General features: G+C 41.5%; 1 long non-coding RNA gene across 1 annotated transcript; it reads right to left on the bottom strand.

Moving 5' to 3' along the window:
- Nucleotides 1-2229: 2229 nt before the first annotated feature.
- Nucleotides 2230-4382, bottom strand: LOC148252972 (uncharacterized). Its single transcript, XR_015813317.1, has 3 exons — nucleotides 4000-4382; nucleotides 3719-3789; nucleotides 2230-3474 (listed from the first exon to the last, which is right to left on the bottom strand). It is a non-coding gene; the product is annotated as an uncharacterized LOC148252972 (long non-coding RNA).
- Between the last annotated feature and the right edge of the window lie 12120 nt (nucleotides 4383-16502).

Below are 16502 nucleotides of genomic sequence, written 5' to 3'. Positions count from 1 at the left end.
ATTAAATTATTAATTTGCAGCAATTGAAATTCGATTTAACGAAAAAAAGAAGAAGCAAATATACAAATATATAAACATATTAGTAGTGTCTGTATGCGCATATATATATATATATATAGAGAGAGAGAGAGAGAGAGAGGAAAGCAGGCCGAGTTTGGCGCAGGCAGGAACAAAACATCAGCGTTGGGGAGCGTGTCAGCGAATAAGATTTTATTGCATTTTCACCTCTTCTTATTATTAAGATTTAAAGGCGTGATGCCAGGTGGGCCCACTGCCCTGCCTTCGTCATTTGGATAGCTTCGGAGACGAACCTGTAGATCTCCCGAGCCTAACCTACAACGTGGCTTCCACTGATTGGATAGAAACAGTCGTTGTAGAGAATTTATCGCTGGGTATTTTATTTTATTCAATTACATTATTCAAATTCTAAAGAATCAATTATTCATTAAATTTTAATTTTCCATTTTCGGCCAGAACCAAGATCGCTGGTTACTACTAATTTGCCCCCGCTCTACCCTCTATTTACGAGTTTACCCCTCGTGCTCCCATGACATTTTTAATTTTCTTCTATTTCATGAAATAAAACTTTGTACAATAAACTTTATTAATTAAAGATAATCTGTAATTAATTAAGGATGACATTTCTTTAATACAATTCTCATCTTTACTTTAAAAATTACATTAGTACAATTGCTTCAAGATTTAGTAATATTTGTTTAGACTTATAGATCCGTACACTCGCTTGAAATTGATTAAGAATAATAGTTTTTAATATAATTAGTATCTTTGTTAAGAATGGTGTTAATACAATTGCTTTCAAATTTAATTATGTTTATTTTATATTGTGGTTCACTAAAATTGCTTGTAAATTGTAATTTCAATTATAAATGAAATTTACAAATTTAAATTTAACTGGAATAAATATGTTTACTAAATATATAAAATTTAAAATAACATGCATTATTATTTATTTGTGACATGTATTGCTACCTCACTATTAATATATTCATAATTTTATCAAATATTAATATTTTTATATTTAAAAAATATATATGAAATCGAATTCAGTGTTATGTATCAATTAGCACACACACACATAAACAACAAAAGCAATGACTGACTTCTTCTCAAGCAAACCATAACAAGAAAACTTTATTTTCTAGTAGAATACCAAACACCTCTTCGTTAAGCACCCTGATTATATTATTTTATATAAAATATGATATTTAATTTACAATAAATTTTTTTAATTAATTATGTAATTTTAAATAATTTTAGAATCTAAATCTGAAATATTTACAAATAAATTTTATAAAAATTAATAGGGTTCATGTGTTACATACACAACCTTAACTTCTGCCTTTATTCTTGGACTATGCTAATTTTTATTTCATCGGATTAATTCTTAAGTCTCCTTTTTTTTTTTTTTTTTTTTTCTCAGGTCAACATTTTTTAGGTTCTAGCGAGACAAATTATGTGGACATATATATATATATATATGTATATAAGTGTGTGTGTGTGTGTGTGTATGATGCTTGGTCCATCATATATTATATTGATCTAGAACATGTGTTAGACATTAAATACTCATTTGATTATTTAGCCAATTTTAACAACCCGTCAATGTTTTAGCATGAAACCCAAATTTTATATTATTTGTATTTATTTAATTCCAAGTTTTTGGAGTTTCGGTGGATCTTCAAATGTTTGTTAAATTCAATTCGTAATAATTTATCGACGACTTTCATTATTTTATTATATGGATGTCTTAATGAAATTGATTTTTTATTTGGTGTTAAATCTGGTGAGGGAGGATTAGCTAAATAATACATTTGTTTGTTTGCTTGCTGTGTTGGTGGTTATTAATTAAATTAAAGTTTTTTCATATTAAACACTAAATAATTAAAGGAAAAATATATATGTTTATTCCTTTTACTAATAATAATATGCTGAGTTCTCAGTAATTTTTTTTTTTTTTTACTATTTTATATAAATTGCTTTACCTTTTGACTCAACATACATACTTCACATTGGTGAAAACTATTTCAGTTGCTACTAGTTGTTACTGTTAATGTAACGGCCCCGGAAAATATTAAAAAAGAAATGAGTATTTAAATATATCGAATGCGGAAGCGAGATCAAAATTTCAGTTAACATCCCTTACACGAAAAACAAAAAAAAAAACGTACTTAAAATATAAAAGGTTAAATTAACTAAGAAAGAAAACTCGAAAATAAACTATGCGTATGACTACAGAGTCTCTAGGCATCCCCTTCGTCGTCCTCCTGCGGAACGGGCTCGGGAACCCTGTCTTCCTGATCTGAAATGGTTAATTAAGGAGTGAGCTACACTAGCCCAGTAAGAACATCACGATATCTCACCGTCACGGAGATAAAGGTGGGTAGAAAACCACAAAAAGACCAATGGAGCATAATTTACAATAAACTCGTTTATTAACATGAAAACCTTTACCATCCACTTACCTCGGTGGAATTTATGAAAACAATATAAGAAAAATAATAACATTATCACAATCATGGAATAATATAAGCTGTAAAACATAGCACTTATCACGCCTTTTGTAATTCAATCATTATACAACATATCCTTTTCTCATTTACCAGCCTACTAGTATCCATGGGGGTCCCTAGGGGTCCCGCTACCCGTTAACCTTTAACATTCATAATCAGTTTCCAGGGCCGTCCCCATACCCCGTCCGGTATGGGCGCCAAAACCATAAACCTCAATACCCCGTCCGGTATGAGGGTGAAACGGGCCGTCCCCATACCCCGTCCGGTATGGGCGCCAAAACCATAAACCTCAATACCCCGTCCGGTATGAGGGTGAAACGGGCCGTCCCCATACCCCGTCCGGTATGGGCGCCAAAACCATAAGATCTCCATGCCCCGTCCGGCATGTGAGACCACAATCCCGGTAGGGTTCCCTACGGACCCGGTCCGTCCACCATCTCCCAGGATATCTAGTCAGGCTGACCCCGTCATACAATTATCAGTCTATACAATGTTTCATTTCCCTTTTTCCTCAATAAGCATCATCAATTCACATTTAAACAAGCAAATCGTAATTCATGCCGAACAGACAACATACAGTATTAGTTCTTCAGTCATTCAACCCATAATTAATAAAACAGTAATATATGCATTCGAAACTATAAAATGAACACATCAAACCCCATAATGCATTTAAAGCTGTAAAACAGTGTAAAACATGCCAAATAACAGTAAATCATCAATCACACTAGACTCGGGCTCCATTAGCAACCTTAAGCAATTTCACACATGCGTTAATTCAAGAAATACCGTTTTATCATTTTGAACTTTAATACCGTGATAGGAAATAGGGTGAGGGGTCCTTACTTGTTTTCGGAATCCGAATACGATTCACAGTGCGCCTGCAGGCTGTCCCTAATTTTCCCTGAATTTTTCCCGGGGAACTGAAACACGCTAACAGTACCTGCACGTGTTCTAAAAAAAATCCAAATTAGGCCCAGGGCCTCTTTCGGCCCAAATCGCAACTCCGGCACGGCGGCTCCGCCGTGCTCCGGCGACGGCGCCGCCGCTGGCGACGGCGAGTCGCCTCGGGTTGGCTGTTTTCGGTCGTTTTCGGCCGAATTCGGCCACACTCGCATCGGTCCTTGTCAGAAAACAACCCTAGGGCCCTCGGGGGGCCAAAAAAATCACGGAAAAGCGGAGCTTACCGGCGGCGGCGCTCTCGGGTACGGCGACCCTCCGGCGAGGTTCGTGTTTTGGTGATTTGGCTTCGGTCAACCTGTAGAGAAAAGAATGGTGATCACGGTGATATAAAAATTGCATCGAACGGAGGCCGGGAAGGGCCTCGTCGGAGGCAAAAACCGAGAGGGGGCGCGGCGGCGCCGCTGGGCTTCGGTCGCGTATTCCGGCCGTTTGGCCGGGATTTCGGCTTCGATTTGGCCATAGGAGGAATCAGTGGGGAAAAACGAGTCTGGGGTATGAAATTTACCTCGATCGGCGGTCGGAAATTTCCCCGGTGCGGCGGCGAGTGGCGGCGGGTGGCGGCGGTCGGCCTCTGGTTCGTCTTCTCCGGCGAGCGGCTGGCGGCTAGGGTTTGTGGTCTGGTGTGGGGATTCTATTTATAACCCCTTGCCTTTTGATCACAGCCGTTCATTTCATTTTAATCTGGGCCGTTCGTTTTTTGATTGAATCTGGGCCGTCCGTGCGTTTGAATCTGGGCCGTCCGATCGCGCGATTGATCTGGGCCGTCGGATCGCACCCACGCGGATCGCCAACGTGGCTCCTTTTGGAGTGACGCGATCTTGCCACGTGGCAGGCCCCGGTTGGCCGGGACTGCTGACCGGGCCTGCTGACGTGGCTGCTGACGTGGCCCCCCCCCCCCTTTTTTTTTTTTTTTTTTTTTTTTTTTTTTCCTCCTCCTTTCCGGGTGCTACAACTCTCCCCCCCATAAAGAAATTTGGTCTCCAAATTTGCCTCATTACTCTTGATCAAACAGATGATGATATTGGGCCCTAAATTCTGATTCCAGCTCCCAAGTCGCCTCCCTAGGCGTGTGGTTCTGCCACAAGACTTTTACAAATGATATTTCCCGGTTACGGAGTATTCTGCTTTCTCGGTCCGTGATACTGACCGGTACTTCTTCATAAGACAAGTCCTCTCGGAGTGAAAGCGGTTCATGAGCCACGACATGAGAAGGGTCCGGATTGTACTTGCGCAGCATAGATACATGAAACACATTGTGAACCCGGGAGAGCTCAGGGGGCAGTGCAAGTCTGTAGGCAGTGGTACCAATCTTGTCTAAGATTTCAAATGGTCCAATGTATCTGGGGTTTAATTTTCCCCTTCTGCCGAACCTACTAATTCCCTTGAAGGGGGTGACTTTAAGAAACACACGGTCACCTTTCTCAAAGGCCAGGTCTCTCCTCCGGGTATCAGCATAGCTCTTTTGCCTACTCTGAGCTGTCTGGATGTTCTTCTTGATCTTAACTATCTTGGACGTGGTTTCTTCCACTAAATCCGGGCCAAACAAACTTCTATCGCCCACTTCCTCCCAACAAATCGGTGACCTGCACGGACGCCCGTATAGCGCCTCGTATGGGGCCATGCCGATGCTTGCTTGGTAACTGTTGTTGTAGGCAAACTCTATCAGGGGTAGATGGTCATCCCAATGGCCTCCAGAGTCAAGGACACAAGCTCGGAGCATATCCTCCAGCGTACGGATTGTCCTCTCTGATTGTCCATCGGTTTGGGGGTGGAAGGCAGTATTGAGGGACAGCTTTGTTCCCATAGCTTGCTGGAAACTATTCCAAAATCGAGAAGTGAATCTGGGATCCCTGTCGGATACCACTGTTACTGGGACCCCATGCAGTCTGACTATTTCCCGGACATACATTCTTGCCAACTTGTCCAACGAATCAGTCATTCTGATGGCCAGGAAGTGGGAAGACTTAGTGAGTCGGTCAACAATTACCCATATGGCATCGTGTCCCGATCGTGCCTTGGGTAGTCCCGATACGAAGTCCATGGTGATGTGTTCCCACTTCCATTCTGGAATCGGTAAAGGCTGAAGCAACCCCCCTGGGCGTTGATGTTCTGCTTTGACCTGCTGACATACCAAGCACTTAGATACAAAGTCGGCTATATCTCTCTTCATCCCATTCCACCAGAATCGGGGTCGCATAGTTTGGTACATTTTTGTACTTCCTGGATGCATGGCGAACCTTGAACTATGGGACTCTGTCATGATGTCTCTTTTTAATTCATTGTCGTCTGGGACACACATTCTGTCCTTGAAACGAATCAATCCGTCGGCAGAGATCTGAAATTCTGAGTTCACTCCCTGTTCTGCATCCTTCTTGCGGTTTACTAGGGCGGGGTCGATTGACTGGGCTTCCTTTATTCTTTGGATTAACTCGGGTTGGACTGCTAGGTGACTCAAACATGTGGCCCTCTTCAGATCTTGCAGTCGAACCTGCTGCGTAGCCCCAATGGACCTGCATTCCGAAACCATCAGATGGGCTAGGGTGCCTGCACTCTTCCTACTGAGGGCATCGGCTACTACGTTGCCCTTACCTGGATGGTATAGGATGTCACAATCATAGTCCTTGAGGAGTTCCATCCACCTTCTCTGACGCATGTTGAGATCCTTCTGAGTGAAGATGTGCTTCAAACTCTTATGATCGGTGTAGATCTGAAAGGTCTCTCCATACAAATAATGGCGCCAGATTTTCAAGGCGTGTATGATTGCGGCAAGCTCCAAGTCATGGGTAGGATAGTTCTTCTCATGATTCTTTAGCTGTCTAGACCCATATGCTATAACCTTTCCATGCTGCATCAGGACACAACCCAGGCCCAGATAGGAGGCATCACTATAAACTGTATACCCTCCTGATCCACTCGGTAGAGCCAGCACGGGTGCAGTAGTCAGTCGCTTCTTCAATTCTGAAAAACTCCTTTCGCAGTTCTCATTCCAATCAAACTTTGCATTCTTCTTTGTGAGTCGGGTTAGAGGGGCCGCTAGACTGGAGAACCCTTCGACAAACCGGCGGTAATAACCCGCAATCCCTAGGAAACTGCGAATTTCCTTAACTGTTGTCAGCCTTTTCCAACCAAGTACCGCTTCAACCTTTTCGGGGTTCACCGACACCCCTTCCTTAGATATAACATGTCCTAGGAAGGCGGTTTGCTCGAGCCAAAATCCACACTTGCTCAACTTTGCATACAACTTCTTTTCCCTGAGTACCTGGAGGACTTGGGCAAGATGATGAGCATGTTCTTCTCTACTTTTTGAGTAGACTAAGATATCATCGATGAACACGATGACAAATTTATCCAAGAACTCTATGAAGATTCTGTTCATTAGATCCATAAAGATGGTCGGGGCGTTGGTTAGCCCAAACGGCATAACCAGGAACTCATAGTGTCCGTACCTGGTTCGGAATGCCGTCTTGGGGATGTCTTCTGCTCTCACTTTTACCTGATGGTAACCTGATCGTAGATCTATTTTAGAAAAGACCTGTGCACCCTGCAACTGATCGAAAAGGTCATCAATCCGGGGGAGAGGGTACTTGTTTTTAATTGTTACCTTGTTTATCCTTCTATAATCAATACACAGTCTCAACGTTCCATCTCCTTTCTTTGCAAAAGTAACCCCGGCACCCCATGGGGAAATGCTGTGTCTAATGAAGCCACTGTTTTGTAGCTCAGTGATTTGTTTCCTTAGCTCTTCCATCTCGATGCGGCTCATTCGGTAAGGAGCTACCGAGATGGGTTGGGTTCCTGGCTGTAAGTCTATGGTGAACTCGACCTCTCTGTCCCCTGGTAGACCGGGCAGTTCATCCGGAAATACGTCTGGAAAGTCTCGGACTACTGGAATCTCTTGGATACAAACTTCCTTCTTGGGTTTACCTAGTTAGGGAAAATACAATATCAACGCACTGGGAATTAAGAAGAAAAGAATTTGTCATTAGGGAGAATCAGTACCGAATAATTTTATTAACTTGTAAATGGCTCCTCGTTGGGAGGATTAAATACAATCTTTTTATTAAAGCAGTCTATGGTGGCGTGATACGCCGCCAGCCAATCCATTCCTAGGATTACATCAAAATCCCCTGTGTCTAACCCTATCAGGTCTACCCTCAATTTCCTATCTGCTATCTCCACGGCACATGCCCTGTAGACAACCTCTCCTAGTAATGTCTCCCCCCCAGCGGTAGATACAAACAATAATGAATCAAGTCTATCAGGTGGTACACAAATTTTGGAAGCAAGAACATGTAAAATAAAAGAATGTGATGCACCAGTATCAAACAAAATATGAGCAATGTGGCCAGAGATAGTATACATACCATGTACCACGTCCGGGTCTGCATCGGCATCCTTCTGGGTAAGGTTGTAAACTCTGCCCTGGATTGGAGGCCTCCCTTGATTCTGGTTCCTAGGACACTCCCTCGCATAGTGCTGGGCACTGCCGCATATACGACAGGTGTTGTTGAGGCGGTAGCAGGGTCGGTCCCCATGATCCCTGCCGCAGTACTGGCAGATCTTTCCACGAGCTGCCCCCATAGCCTGAGGAGGGCCCTGAGCGGCAGGCCTGGGTCTCTTGCTGGGTTGGACCGGCATGGTAGGCGCTGGCCTGCGGAGCGGGGCTGAAGGTCGGGAACTTCCCGCTAGCTGAGGGCGGGTGTCGAAGCTCCTTTCTATGATCTGCGCCTTTGCCAGGACTGCCGAATATGTCTCGAGCTCCATCACCAATAAGTGCTGTCTGATCGCCGGGCGGAGACCCCACTGGAATTTCCTGGCCTTTCGGCCCTCATCCAACAATGTCTCCGGGGCATGTCGGCCCAGCTCCAGGAACTTGCGGGCATATTCCGACATTGTCATATTACCCTGGACCAACTGAGCAAATTCCATTTCCTTTAAATGTTGGATGTGTTTAGGGAGATACTCCGCATGGAAAGCCGCTAGGAACTGCTCCCAAGTAACTGGTACAGGCAGGGTGGCCCGCTTGAGCTCCCACCAGCGTACTGCTTCCCCTACCAGCATGTAGGAGGCAATGGCAGCCCTCTGCTCAGGAATTACTCCCAAGGTCTCAAAGGCTCTCTCAGTCTCCGCCAGCCAGTATTGGGCCTCTTCGAAAGAGGATCCCCCTGAAAAAGTAGAAGGGTTCAGTCTCCTGTACTTCTCTATGAAGCCGGGGTCGATCAAGGAGGGAGCGGGGTCCCGAGGTAGAGGGACTGGGGCCGGCTGAGGGTGAACTGGGGGACCCTGTGGTGGCGCCTGCTGATGGGGTGGGGGCACTGGAATGTGCTGTGGCGGTACCTGTTGGTACCGTGGCTGTGGTACCGGGTCGTACCGCGGCTGTGGTGCCGGGTGGTACTGTGGAGGAACAGGCTCCTGCCGGGGTGGCTCGGGATCAGCCTGCTGTAACGGGGGCTCAACCTGCGCTAGCGGAGGAGGTCCGGGTAACTCCCTTCTCTCCTCTTGCCTTCGCTGAGCAGCTACGAGAGCTTCCACCATCTCATATAATCTGTCCAAATCCTCCCGAAGCGAATTATCTTGGGCCGCTCGGTTTAGTGGGGGCCTTCCTCTCCTCATTTCTGTGTACCTGCATTTACAAGGAATGGTTGAGTAACGACCAATCGGTGAGTATTTCTTTAAAGGACTATAGTGTAAGGGATGGGTCCGAGGAAATGCGGCTCTGATACCAACTGTAACGGCCCCGGAAAATATTAAAAAAGAAATGAGTATTTAAATATATCGAATGCGGAAGCGAGATCAAAATTTCAGTTAACATCCCTTACACGAAAAACCAAAAAAAACGTACTTAAAATATAAAAGGTTAAACTAACTAAGAAAGAAAACTCGAAAATAAACTATGCGTATGACTACAGAGTCTCTAGGCATCCCCTTCGTCGTCTTCCTGCGGAACGGGCTCGGGAACCCTGTCTTCCTGATCTGAAATGGTTAATTAAGGAGTGAGCTACACTAGCCCAGTAAGAACATCACGATATCTCACCGTCACGGAGATAAAGGTGGGTAGAAAACCACAAAAAGACCAATGGAGCATAATTTACAATAAACTCGTTTATTAACATGAAAACCTTTACCATCCACTTACCTCGGTGGAATTTATGAAAACAATATAAGAAAAATAATAACATTATCACAATCATGGAATAATATAAGCTGTAAAACATAGCACTTATCACGCCTTTTATAATTCAATCATTATACAACATATCCTTTTCTCATTTACCAGCCTACTAGTATCCATGGGGGTCCCTAGGGGTCCCGCTACCCGTTAACCTTTAACATTCATAATCAGTTTCCAGGGCCGTCCCCATACCCCGTCCGGTATGGGCGCCAAAACCATAAACCTCAATACCCCGTCCGGTATGAGGGTGAAACGGGCCGTCCCCATACCCCGTCCGGTATGGGCGCCAAAACCATAAGATCTCCATGCCCCGTCCGGCATGTGAGACCACAATCCCGGTAGGGTTCCCTACGGACCCGGTTCGTCCACCATCTCCCAGGATATCTAGTCAGGCTGACCCCGTCATACAATTATCAGTCTATACAATATTTCATTTCCCTTTTTCCTCAATAAGCATCATCAATTCACATTTAAACAAGCAAATCGTAATTCATGCCGAACAGACAACATACAGTATCAGTTCTTCAGTCATTCAACCCATAATTAATAAAACAGTAATATATGCATTCGAAACTATAAAATGAACACATCAAACCCCATAATGCATTTAAAGCTGTAAAACAGTGTAAAACATGCCAAATAACAGTAAATCATCAATCACACTAGACTCGGGCTCCATTAGCAACCTTAAGCAATTTCACACATGCGTTAATTCAAGAAATACCGTTTTATCATTTTGAACTTTAATACCGTGATAGGAAATAGGGTGAGGGGTCCTTACTTGTTTTCGGGATCCGAATACGATTCACAGTGCGCCTGCAGGCTGTCCCTAATTTTCCCTGAATTTTTCCCGGGGAACTGAAACACGCTAACAGTACCTGCACGTGTTCCAAAAAAAATCCAAATTAGGCCCAGGGCCTCTTTCGGCCCAAATCGCAACTCCGGCACGGCGGCTCCGCCGTGCTCCGGCGACGGCGCCGCCGCTGGCGGCGGCGAGTCGCCTCGGGTTGGCTGTTTTCGGTCGTTTTCGGCCGAATTCGGCCACACTCGCATCGGTCCTTGTCAGAAAACAACCCTAGGGCCCTCGGGGGGCCAAAAAAATCACGGAAAAGCGGAGCTTACCGGCGGCGGCGCTCTCGGGTACGGCGACCCTCCGGCGAGGTTCGTGTTTTGGTGATTTGGCTTCGGTCAACCTGTAGAGAAAAGAATGGTGATCACGGTGATATAAAAATTGCATCGAACGGAGGCCGGGAAGGGCCTCGTCGGAGGCAAAAACCGAGAGGGGGCGCGGCGGCGCCGCTGGGCTTCGGCCGCGTATTCCGGCCGTTTGGCCGGGATTTCAGCTTCGATTTGGCCATAGGAGGAATCAGTGGGGAAAAACGAGTCGGGGGTATGAAATTTACCTCGATCGGCGGTCGGAAATTTCCCCGGTGCGGCGGCGAGTGGCGGCGGGTGGCGGCGGTCGGCCTCTGGTTCGTCTTCTCCGGCGAGCGGCTGGCGGCTAGGGTTTGTGGTCTGGTGTGGGGGTTCTATTTATAACCCCTTGCCTTTTGATCACAGCCGTTCATTTCATTTTAATCTGGGCCGTTCGTTTTTTGATTGAATCTGGGCCGTCCGTGCGTTTGAATCTGGGCCGTCCGATCGCGCGATTGATCTGGGCCGTCGGATCGCACCCACGCGGATCGCCAATGTGGCTCCTTTTGGAGTGACGCGATCTTGCCACGTGGCAGGCCCCGGTTGGCCGGGACTGCTGACCGGGCCTGCTGACGTGGCTGCTGACGTGGCCCCCCCCCCCCCTTTTTTTTTTTTTTTTTTTTTTTTCCTCCTCCTTTCCGGGTGCTACAGTTAAATAATCTTGCCAAATACAATTGTAAGTACAAATTGGAACTTGGTTGCAATTTTTAGTTTGCTTTGCTTTCGGGCAAGGTAAACTAATCTTTTTTTTCATGTAAATATATGGGTTTACATTCATTTCAGTCATGAGCAATAACCAAATAAAGAAGTACATTAATGTAACATGTTTAAGCTTTTTTTTCCCTTTAATACTTAAAAGTAAAATATATTCTTATATTTACTATAGGCCACGTGACCATAAACGAGGTCATTACAAAATCATTTTAGCTCTAAGTGGGCTAAAGCTTAGCCTAAGTGGTGTGTATAAAAGTCTCAAGTATGGAATTCAAGCCTATCAATGGGAATAACCTATCATATATATGCTAGTCCATATATATATACACATTCTTGAGATCCTAGATTTCTCATTTGTTTTAAAAGGCATCCTAAACCTTAGATAGTTGCTTATGGTTGTTCTGACTTTAGCAATGAATGTATTGAAGCAATTGTAACACAAGATACACAAAAAAAAAAACTGATTGCGCTCCACTTTGGTTATATAGATAACTGATATTTTGTAACAACCACAAAAAAAAATGAAAAAAGGGAAATAAAATAAATGAAATAATAGTAAATTAATTAATTAAAAGAAAAAAAAAAGAAAAAAACTCTAAGAGCGGAAGAGAGTAGTGGAGAAGAAGAAGAAGAAGAAGAAGGGAGACCCGGTGAGCAGCTGATCCACGTGAGGCGAAGAAACAGCGGCCGGAGAAGAAGATTCGTGCGCGATCATTGCGTGACGTGCTGGGAAGAAAGAGTTGTGTTGCAGCAAGAGGGGGAGATATGATCCTGGTGTGCGGCACGACGACAAGTGGGCATATTTACTCTTGGCACGCAACGCGATGGTGGAGAAGGAAACTTGAACGTGCTGTGTGCGACGTGGAAGGAGTGGTCAGACCGCAGGGAGGCCAAATCCTGACGGATTTGCAAGATTCTTTTCGGACTAAGCGTGTTGCGACTTTCTTAATGATTTATTCTCATTCGCGGCAGTGTGTGTCGACTCTGAAAATGGCACGTACGACGGCACTTAGGATTCCGATACCTTTTCCAACCAAACTCTAGGTAAGGATATCTCAACCCTCTCTTTAATTGTTTAATCGAAGTTTGACCTTTAGATCGCCTAAAATTAATTGCGACTTTGAATTTAACTTATGTGAGATGCCAATGGTGATGATTCAACTGATTTTATGCAAGTGTTGGTTTATAACTGATTATGCAACTATATTTTAGTTGTTTGGGATTTTTTATTGTGTGGTGGGTAAATATACTTTTGCAGGTCGACGTGCGGGAAAGGTCATTCATGATTTCTTATGTGAGTGGGGTGCGTGTGTCAGTTTATGTACTCATGTTGTGGTGAGTATGCGTTCTAGTATATATGTCTACTGAGACTGTGCGCAGTATATAAATAAAAGGTGCATGCGGTGTCATATAAATGTGTATATATATATATATAGATAATTTGTATATATATAATATACATAAGCCAAGTAGCTGTTAAATAAATTATATTTGATTTTTTTCATCTAAACATAAATAACAAATTATGTGTGTTTGACATATATATATACGCATGAGACTGTCTGCTTAATATAAGGTGTGTATGCTTGATATGAATGTATACACGTAGTTGGGTGTTAATTTTCATTCTAAAATATAACTATCATGTTTGAGTTTATGAAGTTGAAACATGAAACATAAATAAGCTTTAAAGAGGAAACAGCTTATCGGGTATCACAGGAGAGAGTGTACGGATTTGGTACATAGGATGAACCCTAACGTGGATGTGTCATCAGTCGTACGAGGCTGGAAAGTTCCATATCGGACGAGGTTGGGAGTTGGTTAAATAACACTCATATCGGATGGGGTATTGAGTCGGTTTATAATTGTGGTGTCTATTACCAGACGAGGTATAGGGACGATCGATGATTACAAAGGAAATGTTTGTGTACCCACATGTAGCAGGAATCCCTTTGGGCCCTAAAACAAGTAATGAAAATGAAAATGGTAAATAACACTGCTAAGGTGAAATGATAAGGAACCCAAAGTTTCACAGTTATTGAGATGTGTGTTGATTGTGCTTCTCACTATGATTTTAACGATATCTTAATGTTATGTGTATAGATGATTGTTGTGAACTGATAATATTGTTTTTTTTTTAAATGGAAGCCACTGGATTACATGTTTGATAGGGTTGACGGTATTTGTTAATGTAAACGAAATTAGTTGAATATAAATTTGATGTAATATGATAGTAATTATAAGAAAACATGAAATTATAATCAAAAGCAATCATGGGAACTCTGCATTAGAGGAATAGGGGTATGAAATGAGGAAATTAAACATGTTTCTAAGTTTAAAGTTGGTTTTATTAATGTAAATATTCCATCAGCTGTTTTACCATTTTCTACAATACTTTGATGAGCCATTACGTTGTTTAGTTTTTATATTCTTATTGAGCTCGTGTAGCTCACCCAATTTATTATCCTTTCTAGATCAAGACGTTCAGGACCCTGCTCCCAAAGGGTGAGAGATTCACTAAGAGATTGTTCCACTCCATCTTACCTAAATTTAGATAGTAATTAAAGTTATTTATTTTATTGCAATAAGTATTTAATTCACAGCTTAAACAAGCCTCATGAATTTTGGACATTTTAAAACTAAGTTGTGTGAGAGATGTACTTTTGAATCTTTAAATATTGGTTACGTGAGACATTTATGTAAATTATTTATCATTGCATAATGGGATGCGATCAGGACTCTGAATGGGGGTTCGGGTCCTTACATATTTCTTTTGTTTTCTTTTACACACAATCTTTAAGACTTCTTATTATTTATAGGAATAATGAATACAAGTTTTAGAGAAAATACCTGACTTTAACTACGTTAAATGCATATGATATTATTCAGTTTGTACCTTATTTTTTTTTTGTTTGATTTAAGATCAATGTTAGATATCATATTAACATAGCATAGAAGACTAACAATAATTCTTTTTCATGGCAAGTAAAATATATTATTAAGATATGTAAATATTTGTATAAAAAAAATTTAGCGTAGGAGGTACAGTGGGATAGTGCAGTTAGTACATTACAGATTAGGTGATTACCTTATATATAACCATTTAATATCAAAATGGCATTTGGGTTGGGTAAGGCAATGGATGAAATAAGAAAGCCCTGTGTTGGATGGTGATCTTGTCAAAGAATAGAGCCCATATGCTTACAAACATATGTATTTACCTGAGTGCCCGCTAGGGCTTTTATGCAATTAAAAGTTTTCCCAAAACCCTCAAGCATTATTTGTAGTGGTTTAGATGTATGCAAGGAAAAGAGGAAGTATTCAGGGTATTAATGACATAAAGCACTATGCAAATGAAGAAATAATCTCACTAAGTTGTTGAAGCACATATAATGATTGACCCTTGTTTCCTTTCTTTGTACAAGTTACCCAAAACCTATATAGCTCGATGGTATCATTGAACATGTTGTTGATATATATATATATATATATATATATATATAACTTTCTTGGATGCATTGATTATGGTGTATACTTTATTAAACATACACACACTAACTTGTCCAATAGTAGAGAGATATATGTCATTATTATAACGTAATGGAAACTTTGTTGAAAAATTTAACAGAAGGTGGTGACTTATGTTTTTGGTTCAGTAACAGAGACAAAACTTAGTTTATCACTGTAAGTGATGATAAATTTTCAAGCTTGATGTCCCAAGAGGAGACATACCACAATAGTCTTACCAAGGGACATTATAGGAATAGTTGACATATGGTATCTGTTTTTTATTATTCATAAAAGCTGCATTTGGAAATAGAAGACATGGGGTTAGTATAACGCATACATAACAAGATTTTTTAGAGGATGAGCCACCATAGGAGTGTATGTCTAAGAAGAATTTGAGATGACTAAAGAAGTTTCTAATATTTAATAGAACTATGAGAATGATGAATATATGAGGATTGGGTTTTAGGATGATTTAAGCAATATGTTGAGTTAACAATGTATTCTAAACTAGAAGTGAACTTCTAATTACATGAATCTAATAGATTGGATTGTGAGGAAATAGGTAATTAATAATATGAGAGGTTACTGGAGAAGAAAATTATTGGAAGAGTAAGGGAAGATTTTATATATTGGAGTTTAGATAGAAGAGACTCTTAACACATGCGAATTTGGGATTCCTCAAAATAGGATGAATGAGATTAGGTAAGATAAGAATCTAGGGAAACCATCCGTGTGCAAATGTTGGAGCCTAACACAATTGACTTATATACTTATAGGGTTAGAAGTTTTGTGCTTTCTATAATACATCCATATAATAGTCTTTAGGTTAAAGTTAATAACATAGTAAAAGGTAGGTCTTTCAAGTATTTAACATATAAAATTTGAGTGCAAACATTTATGGCTGGTTAGAGAAAAGACCAAGCTAGTTTTACTAGGAGAGCTAGGTTGTATCCAAATAGGTTTTTTAAATTTAAACCTCTAAAGTGCTTAGGTAGGTGAGTATTTTTCAAATAGTATGCGTGTAGTAATATTTTTGGTGTAGTTGGGATTCCCCACCATATTCTAATAACTTGGATAAGTTGTATGAGTATTTTTTTAGGGAGGTTTAATAGTTATATGAGATAACTATACACGTAGTGAGGACATATTAAATCATCACATGATAGGTGTGCATATTTCCATGCTTGTAGCTCTATTTAATATGTTACATGAGCTTAGTAAATTGAGAGGAGTATTGTAAATTACGTTATTGAGCAAAGGATAAGATAGAACTAAAACAAGTATAAGATTTTATTTATTATGTGATTGGCCTAACAAGATATAATATGTTTGTAAGATGTGGAGATGGGTTTTTAAGTTAGTTACAGTGGCTTATCCAAATATGAGGAGATCATTAAAGAAAAAGAGATGAGAAATTG

The sequence above is a fragment of the Carica papaya genome, chromosome 7 (genome assembly GCF_054855325.1).
Source record: "Carica papaya isolate Zhongbai chromosome 7, ASM5485532v1, whole genome shotgun sequence".
NCBI classification, from domain to species: domain Eukaryota; kingdom Viridiplantae; phylum Streptophyta; class Magnoliopsida; order Brassicales; family Caricaceae; genus Carica; species Carica papaya.
This window is presented reverse-complemented; position numbering and strand designations above follow the sequence as displayed.